The sequence below is a fragment of the Sminthopsis crassicaudata genome, chromosome 2 (genome assembly GCF_048593235.1).
Source record: "Sminthopsis crassicaudata isolate SCR6 chromosome 2, ASM4859323v1, whole genome shotgun sequence".
NCBI classification, from domain to species: domain Eukaryota; kingdom Metazoa; phylum Chordata; class Mammalia; order Dasyuromorphia; family Dasyuridae; genus Sminthopsis; species Sminthopsis crassicaudata.
In genome coordinates, this window is record NC_133618.1 from 444,758,040 (window position 1) to 444,766,869 (window position 8,830).

Below are 8,830 nucleotides of genomic sequence, written 5' to 3' on the forward strand. Positions count from 1 at the left end.
GGGCCAGCTGCCAGCCAGGGTACAAAATGTGCACGGATGCAACATGGGAGACACTGTTGCTACCATACTTATAAATATAATTTTTTTCTGTGCCCCAAACTTAACCCCACGGTGTGGAAGTTCGGCAGGATTTGGAATAGGAGGATCTCTTTCTCTCACTCACTGGCTGTGATGTGGGAGCGATCAGTCCTCGTGTCTCTACAGCTCCTCGCGCAGGAAGTGCGGCCTGGCCCGGAGAGCGGTTAGTCTCCCAGCTTATGGCTCCCGGCCTTGCGAGCACCTGGTCTCCCGCTGATGCCTGGGACTCCGTGGCCTCAGGCAGAGCCCCGGGGACCGGGAAGGAAGTGAAACCCAAGGGGACGGATAGAGGAGGACGGGATGACTCAGCCCGGAGAGGATCCTGAGACTAAATTCAAATTTATTTCCATTTCTAGTTTCAGGTACCCGAGTCAGAACCTCCTAGAGTTTTTAATGCCTCGGGCTCCTTCCAAGAGCAAGCACAGCCTGACCCCTCGTGGCCGCTTGGAAAAGGGAGGCGCCACGAAACGTGAGAGGCTCCTGAGGGCGGCCCTTGCCGAGCAGCGAGGAGCCGGGGTTGATCCGACCGTGACATCCGGAAGCTCCCAAGCTAAGGCGGGGAAGGCACGAGCCCAACGGTACAAAGGGCCAATGAGGCGAGTTCGGAAGAGAGGCCGAGGAAGGCGCGAGTGAGGAGTTCTAGGAAGGAGGGGTTGGCTCCCCCGGGGAAGTTCGGGAAGGCCTCCCTGAGGAGATGACTGACAGGCCTCGGAGGTCTCCAGCAGACGGGTTCGGCGTCCGGCCGGACAAAGGCCCGGATGGCGGCAGGGTTGTAGCGGGGTGAGAAGTGTGAGAAGTGTGTCTGGAACACGGAGAATGTAAAGCGTGTGCCCGCTGTGTGGGAGCACGGTGTGAGACCAGGCTGGCTGGGGAGACTGGGCTCAGACTGTCGAAGGTCAGGGTGAAACCGCATTTTGTAGGTGACATGAACCAGTGGTCTTGGAGTTCCGCCTTTCTTTGTATTCTCAGCACAATGCTGGTATTCAGCAGGTGTTTAATAGATGCTTATTGACTGACTGACTGACTGGAGGGACTCTGGCGGCTTCAGCAGGATGGTCAGGGCCTCTATTCGCGGGGCTTCCCTTCTGCCAGCGGACGGCAGGGGAGATCCGCTGCCTGCCACTCGCCGGGGCAAGCTCTCCGGACGCAGTCAGCGTCTTAGCCAGGGGACAGACTGGGCCCGCCCAGCACAAGGACGGTTCTGGAATGGGGGATGGCAGCGCCGTGGCTCAGTCCGGCCCGAATCTGAGCGGGAATTCCTAACAAACCGGCCCAAACAAGCGGGGAGACTTCCGGGGACAGAGAACGTGCCCCTTTGAGTCGGTTTGGACAGTTCTGAGAGATCTGAGGAGCGGAAATCGAAGGGGCTGAAATGTCTTCCCGCTGGCCTGTGTGTCCCGAGCTCAGTCGGAGCGCGCTTTTAGATCTCAGGGGACTCGGATAAATGGGGGCGGCTCCTTCCCTCCCTCCCCCTTTCTTTCTGCCCCTTTTCCCTCCCTCCCGCCTCCGAGGAGGAGCTGCCTCCGCTGTGTGCAGAGGGAAGGGAGGGAGAGGAGGGAGGAGTCAGAGGGAGGAGTCAGGGACACCTCGCCCTGAGACCGGCAGGGCAGCGCCGCCAGGTTTGCTTTCCCAGGGACGGGGTGGTGGCGCCACCTCGTGGCTGCGGTATGAAACGCCCATGTGACGGTCCGGGACTGGAGACTGGCCCAGGCGGCGCGTGAAAGTCCTCTCAGCTCTTCTGGGTCCGTCCCGGAAGCCACAGTCTCTGAGGGGCCGAGGCTCGGTACCGGAGAGAGAGCGGCTCGTGCTTCACAGACTTCAAAGACCAGACGCATTGTTTTGTTTTGTTTTGTTTTTTTTCTATGTGAAACGTATTTTCTCTTCTAAATCCCTAAGAAATGTATCGTTCTTTGTTCAAACCCGAGGCCACGAAGGGAGTTTCAGGCCTCACACACCCCGCGGTGCAGAGGCCTGTTGGGAGAGGCGGAGGGGTCAGAGGTCACTTGTGATATAGGCCAGCGTGTATGTCACGTGGGGGGCCGGAGATGGGAATGTGCTGGTACATGTTCAACAACCACCACGTTAAAGGTTCCATCTGAGCCATTAACACGTTCTCCATGCCTTAAGTCTAGAAATCAATAGAACGTGAGCAGTCATGTCCTTCCAGCTCTCGAGTTCTGTGCTCTACCTCCCTTTTTGCTCTGATATTGTACGTTCTCTGCAATCGGGAAACCTCCCACCTGAAGGACACGGGGGCCGGCTAGTTCAGTCCATGCCACCTTTACATCCTCCACCCTTCCCCTAATCTTCCTGCAGAAGCAGCTCTCCCTCACAGCCCTGAATGTGGTCACATAGCCTTTGCTTGAATAGCATCTGAGAATGAAACGAATGAATAAAAAAGGCACTAATCTAAGTGCTGATTACGTGCAAAGCTTGGCGCTAAGTGCTGAGAACACAAGGAAAGGAGAGTTCACAGATCTCATTTTTTTTTTTTTAATCTAAATTTAAGAGACAGCAAATGAAATGATCGTTTCCATCTACATAGAAAAGAATTGTACACAGAACTGATCATTCTCTATCATGTGCAGCTTATTTTCCCTCTTAAACATAAAATATCAATATATCACTTAAGGATATAATGTCAATGTGTCACTAAGCTCTTTTGCTGTTCTGCAATTCCTTTTGGTTTTCTGTGAATTGTAAAGAAATGCTTCAGTAATCCCCTTTGTTTCTTTTATCTTTATTTTTTTTTTGAAGGAGGAGATATTTTCCCTAACTCTTTCTTCCCTCCTCTCCTCCCAAATGAAAACTGAGGAAAACAAAACCCTTTGTGACAAATATGTATAGTCAGGATTGTATCTGATGAAGGATTGCTTTCTTCTGCACCCTGAGTCCCTCTCCTCTGTGTCGGGAGCCAGGCAGCCGCCTTCATCATCAGTAGTTCCCTAGAGCAATGATTGACCGTAGTGTTCTCTTCTCTAAAATATAATCTTCTCTGGGAGCAGGTTTCTTGGGGAGCTTCTGGGAGCAGCAGCCTTAGTTTCAGTTCAGAATAATCACTCCAAATGCAACCAGGGATTAAAGTCCAAATCCTTTATTTTTTCCCTCAAAGTCTTGAATCTTTTCCTGGGACCTATCTCTCTCCTTGGTTCCGAGAAGTCTTGCTGCTAGTTCTTTGTCTCTTCCAGCTTCGGCCTCTCATTTTCCCAATGTCTCCAGCCAGCACAAAGGTGGAAGTTGGAATGAATCTGACTCCGCCTCCGAGAGTGGGGCTTCTGACTTGTGAATCTCCTGGAAGTCCAAGAGTGGGCTTGAACTTTAATGGGATTGTGAACTCCTCCTTATATATGTTCTCTAAAAGTGTGAATGTGTGAACTAATGTGTGAACTCCTTTAAAGGTGTGAACTAAATACATAAGCATTAGCACCTTGTTTCCAGTTCTGGCCCATAACAGTTGATCACAGTGCTGATCAGGATCATTAAGTCTTTCAAAGATGTTAATCTTTATATTGTTGTTACTGGATGCCAGTAATTTTTGGTTTCTACTTATATTACTCTGTCATTTCATACAGGTCTTCCTAGTGTTCCCAGGTCATTGGTGACAATTGGCTGTGCTTGATTTTAATGGGGGTGTTGTGAGAATGGTGGCCTGCCTTTTTTTAAATTCAGATTATTTTTTCTGGATGAGGCTATAAGTCTAGCCTGGAAATATCTCCACTTTTGGACAACTCCTGAGAGAAATATCAGGAAATATCAATTAAGAAGACTTGAGTTTCAAATCCTATACCTACAACACACTTTGGCTATGTGACCTTTGGCAAGTCACTTAACATTTCAGCATGATAGGCAGATAATTAAGCCCATGAATTGTGGAACAATTGTTCACAGGTAGAAGGAGTTTTTTTCTGGCCAATTCCTATATTTTTGGAATCACAACTATGGACCATCCTCATCTGCTCCCCACCCCAACTCAGGTTTTTTTTCATGTTACACTGAAATTTGACTCCTTTCAACTTTCACCCATTTCTTTTAGCTCTGCTCTTTGAGGTCAAACAAAACAAGTTTCAATAATCTTTCAGAAGACAACTCTTGAAAAAACTCCCCAAAAGATCACATGTCCTTTTCTCTTTTCTAGGCTAAAGGTCTGAGCTAAATATTCCCTTTATCCTGCCCTCCCATGTCATGGTCTCTAGTATTCTCCCTTTCCTGTTCTAAGGTGCCTCCAATATCCAACATTCTCTGTCCTTATTCTGAAGTTGCTTCCAACTCTGACAGTTTAAAGGATCAGAGATTTCCAATCCCATCTTTCAGTCAGTTGCTAATATGATTTTTCTAGCAGGCAGAAAGGTCTGACAATATCATTCTCCAACTTAATTCATCTCAATGGTACCCTATTATTTCTTTAAAATGTTTTATAACCTAGCCCTACCCTATGTTTCCAGTTTTATTATACACTATTCCTCTTCTCTTATAGTATAATAGATGTCTCCAAACTAACTTTCTTTTCAACATGAAGGATCAGTAAAAAAAGAATCTGAATATGTGTCCTATATAGACCCAACAGGGGACTTTGTTTTATATATATATATATATATATATATATGTGTGTGTGTGTGTGTGTGTGTGTGGTTGTAATTATGTATAGTGATATGCATATATGAGTTAGACATTACATAAGTAGCATTGTAGATATAAAGCTTGAAGGAACTCAGTTGATTAGGAAGGTATAAGAGTTGTCAGAGTAAGGAAGTGATATGGGAGGAAGATAGAACAAAGGAGACAGAAAAGAAATGATCAAATAGGAAAAGCACCAGGAGAGAGCAATGTTACAAAAATCTACAAAGAAGAAAATATAGATGTAAAAGGGCTGAAACTCTTAAAAGTTGTGCTTAAATCAGACAAGCAAGCACTTAAAGTTAATTACCTATTGGACAATGATTCTATTAGCATGTTTGGGAAAATGGCCTTTCTCACTGTTCAGTGCTGGCTGGATGTTTGGTGTATACAGATAATCATAGGAGGGCTTAGAGGGTGGTGTGAGACAAGCCAGATTCACTTTGTAGCAGAACCAGGAGAAGGGAGGTTGGTGGCGAGCTTGTGGCAGTTTGTCCATCTCCTTTACTTCTTCCCCTAAAGACTAAGGATTTTTGCTTATCCTGATTCTGGCTGTTCCTGAGGCCTCTAGGGAGCTAGCATGGCCTTTACATTTTGGCACCCAGTCTGTGAACCAAGGACTCTAATTTCACTGAAGAAGTCCCAGGTGACCAGGAAATAGGGTGAGTATTTATTTTAACAGACAAACAGGGAATTTTCTTTGTTAAGGGCTAAACTAGTAACTCTCATTTTCTAGATGATATTAGGAAAAGATTCTCCCCACCCCCAACCCCACCCCCACCAAAAGAACTATAGGAAGCATACTCAGACTGATAAAAAAAAATCTTAATTGTAACTTGGGAGCAGATTGATGGACTTGTGGGTACATTAGAATGTATGTCGCCTTGGTTCTTCAAGGAAGAAGAAATAGAGGCAGATAATTAGAAACTAATAGGAGATCAACTATGTGAATATTATAATGATGAATGGTCCTGATTCAATTTCCAAGGAAACATTCTATATATACAACTTAATACAATTGGCCTAAAAGAATTCCACAACTTATAGAAAAAAGAAAAGTTTTAAGAACGGCCAGATGAGGAAGTGTGAGGAGAAAGAGGAAGACAAAGCTGCTGTTCCTGGAAGAAGACAGGAACTCTCTCAAATACAGACATTTTCCCATCGTTTCCTCATGATTAGAATGTTCTTTCTCCTCACTCCTGCCCATTGATTCCTCCAAATCTCAGCAAAAATTACACCTTCTAATGGAAATCTTTCCCAATCCTTCTAGTGACTTCTCTTTCCTAGTTATTCCTATTTATGCCATTTATAGCGTTTTTGTACCTATTTGCTCATTGTCTCCCCTTAGACTATGACCATTTTGGTCTTTCTTCGCCCCCTCAGCGTTGGGAACAATGCCTGGCACTAGCAGTGTCCGATAAGCTCTTACTGGATGGCTCCTCCTGGGCCCTTGGCCTCCTGGCCGCCAGGCTCAGTGATCCATGTGCAGGGCCTTCCTTCATCCCCCACAGGCTCTGGGGACCCCTAAACAGGGTTCAACCACCTCTGACCTGGAGGTCAAATCCCGTTTTTTATCCTGAGCTAAGAATGGTTTTTACCTTTTGAAATAAACGACCATTCTTTGTTTTTCTGACCCTGCAGAAGCTGCCCTTGGCTGGATTTGCCCCCGTCACAGATGCCAGCCCAGCCCTACCACATGATTCACTCAGGCTCTGGCCTCAGCCTGGCATTGTTCTGGAACCTTCCTCTCAGTGAGAGTGTGGATCCAGAGCAGGCTGCCGTTTCTTCCGTCTGCACCTTCAGCGTTTGGCGCAGAGCCCTATGTGGCTGATGAGTCCTTTCAGTTGTCTGGGACTCTCCGTGAGCCCGTTTGGGGTTTTCTTGGAGAGAGGCGGGAGCGGTTTGCATTTCCTCCTCCAGCCCATTTTATGGAAGAGAGACTGAGGCAAGCATGTGCCGGGCAACGCTGTAAGTGTCTTTGGCAGGATTCGAACTCGGGAAGATCGATCTTCCTGACTCCAGGCAGTCTGCCGGCCGTGCCATCCCAACCGGGTATACAGCAAGGGCTTAGTCAGCATGTCAAAGGTCTCTTGATACAAAGGAAGGAACAAGGCTGACGACCCCCTGTGCTTTGGCGGTCACTGAGGGCGCTCCCGATAAGGGGGCGTCCTTCACTCCCCCTCACAGCCGCACAGGACGCTTGCCCCTCTGGGGCCGCCCAACGGGCCTCCCCGGCCTTGCGCACTGGGATGGAGTCAGAGAATCTGCGCTTGAGACCGGCTCCTCCTGACGGCCCGGCTGAGTTGGGAGGAAGCGCGGGCTCTGAGTCTGCGTCTCCTCCGGAAACGCCCCGGGCTGACCCACCGAGCCTAAGGTAACTTCTGGGCCCCAAGCTGAGGGCTGACCCCTGGGCCCGGCTGTCCCGCTGTCCCCACTAGGTGTCGCTGTTGCTCTTCCCGACAGCCGGCTAGTCCCCCCAGCTCTGGGTCAGGGGCTGAGCGGACCAGAACTTCTCGCCTCCGACAACCAAGAGCGGACCGTGTGGCCCAGAGAGAGTTTTGAATTAGATCCAATTAACCGGGAGAGAGAGGACACAGGACCATTCCTGGCTCTCCGCAGCCTGTGCCCGGGGCTCTGGGCCAGAAGCAGGTGGTTCCTCCGGAGGCGACGTGGTCCCTGCGAGGTCTCAGAGCCTCCTGACCTGTGCACGTGTCCCCCCACAGAGGCGGAAGCCCGGGCCGAGGGGCCCCGCCCGGGGCGGGACGTGGGGTTCGCCCCGGGCAGTTTCTGCTGCGCCGATGTTAGGGAGACCCTCCTCTCTGAGCTCAGTGGTCCTTTCTGACTGCAGCGTCTCTCCCCGCTCTGGTGCCCCATTGTACGGCCCCTCTGCGCTGTCCCTGTGTGGGACAGACTGTTTTTCTTCAGCCAGTGGAGCGGAGCGCCCCGAGACCCTGTGCCGGTCGCCTGAATGGGGGGGCAGAGGCTCGAGCAGCCCCCGGGGTGTACGTGCTGCGTGTGGGGAAAGAGGAGGCCCCGGGCGGACGGTGTCGGCGGCTGCCCCAGCGCCGGAGCTGCTGCCTCCGCCTCCTGTGTGCGGGCCTGAAGGCGTCGCTGCCCGGTTGTCCGGAGTGCTCGGGAGACCAGAGGGACGTCTCTGTGTGGGGAGCGAGGGACAGGTGCGGGGGGAGAGCGCGGAGGCACTAGGGCGGGCCTGGCGCAAACGGGGCTTGGAGAAGAGGCTCTAACCTCTGCCCAGCGCGCGTTTCTTCGGAGATGCTGTAATTGTGCTTTCCTCGCCGAGGGCAGTGACGCAGCCACGCCGGGGCTGTCCTGCGCCCGGGTCTCCCCTGTCTCACGATCGGCATTGTTTTATTTTTTGCCTTTGGATCTTTAACATCTAACATAGCAGTTGCTTAATAAATGCTTATAGAAATGAACTCCTATAGCGCACTCACTCTGTTGTTGTTTGTTTGCATTTTATTTTCTTTCTCATTTTTTCTTTTTGATTTGATTTTTCTTGTGTAGGAAGATAATTTTATCAATATATACGCATATATGTTGGATTTAACATATATTTTTAGACGTTTAACATTTGTTGGATTACTTGCCATCTAGGCAAAGGGGCAAAGGGGTGGGGGAAAGAAGAGGGAAATCGGAACACAAGATTTTGCAGGAGTTAAGGATGAAAAATTATCCATGCATGTTTTGAAAATTAAAAACCTTTAATTAAAAAACATTGTACTTCTCAGGGTTATTGTGAAAAGTATATGAGATTGCTTATGTAAAGGGTTTTACAAACTTTAAAATCATATGTAAATGCAGCTATATTATATTTAATACAAAAAAAATTTTAAAATAACGACATTAGTTCCACTTAAAAAAAAAAGAAATGAACTCCGTCCAAAATTATGCCTTAGAACCCAGCTGTACATTTTCATCTCGTGTGATGTAGTTTCTCCAAATCTTCTCTTACATCATCTGTAGGGGATCTACCCAAGCTGAGAGAGGCCTTCTTCTAGGTCGTTTATTTTTAAAATATTTTTTAAATTCTAAATTTCAATTTAAAAAAATTTTAACACCCTCCAAAGTGAATCATTTCCATAGACAACAAAACATAGACCAGCACATGATTTGAGCT

The 8,830-nt window shown here is 48.6% G+C and overlaps 1 long non-coding RNA gene across 1 annotated transcript; it reads left to right on the top strand.

Annotated features, from left to right (window-relative positions):
• Positions 1-576: 576 nt before the first annotated feature.
• Positions 577-8,126, top strand: LOC141557246 (uncharacterized). Its single transcript, XR_012486749.1, has 3 exons — positions 577-858; positions 5,215-5,354; positions 6,334-8,126. It is a non-coding gene; the product is annotated as an uncharacterized LOC141557246 (long non-coding RNA).
• The last annotated feature ends 704 nt before the right edge of the window (positions 8,127-8,830 follow it).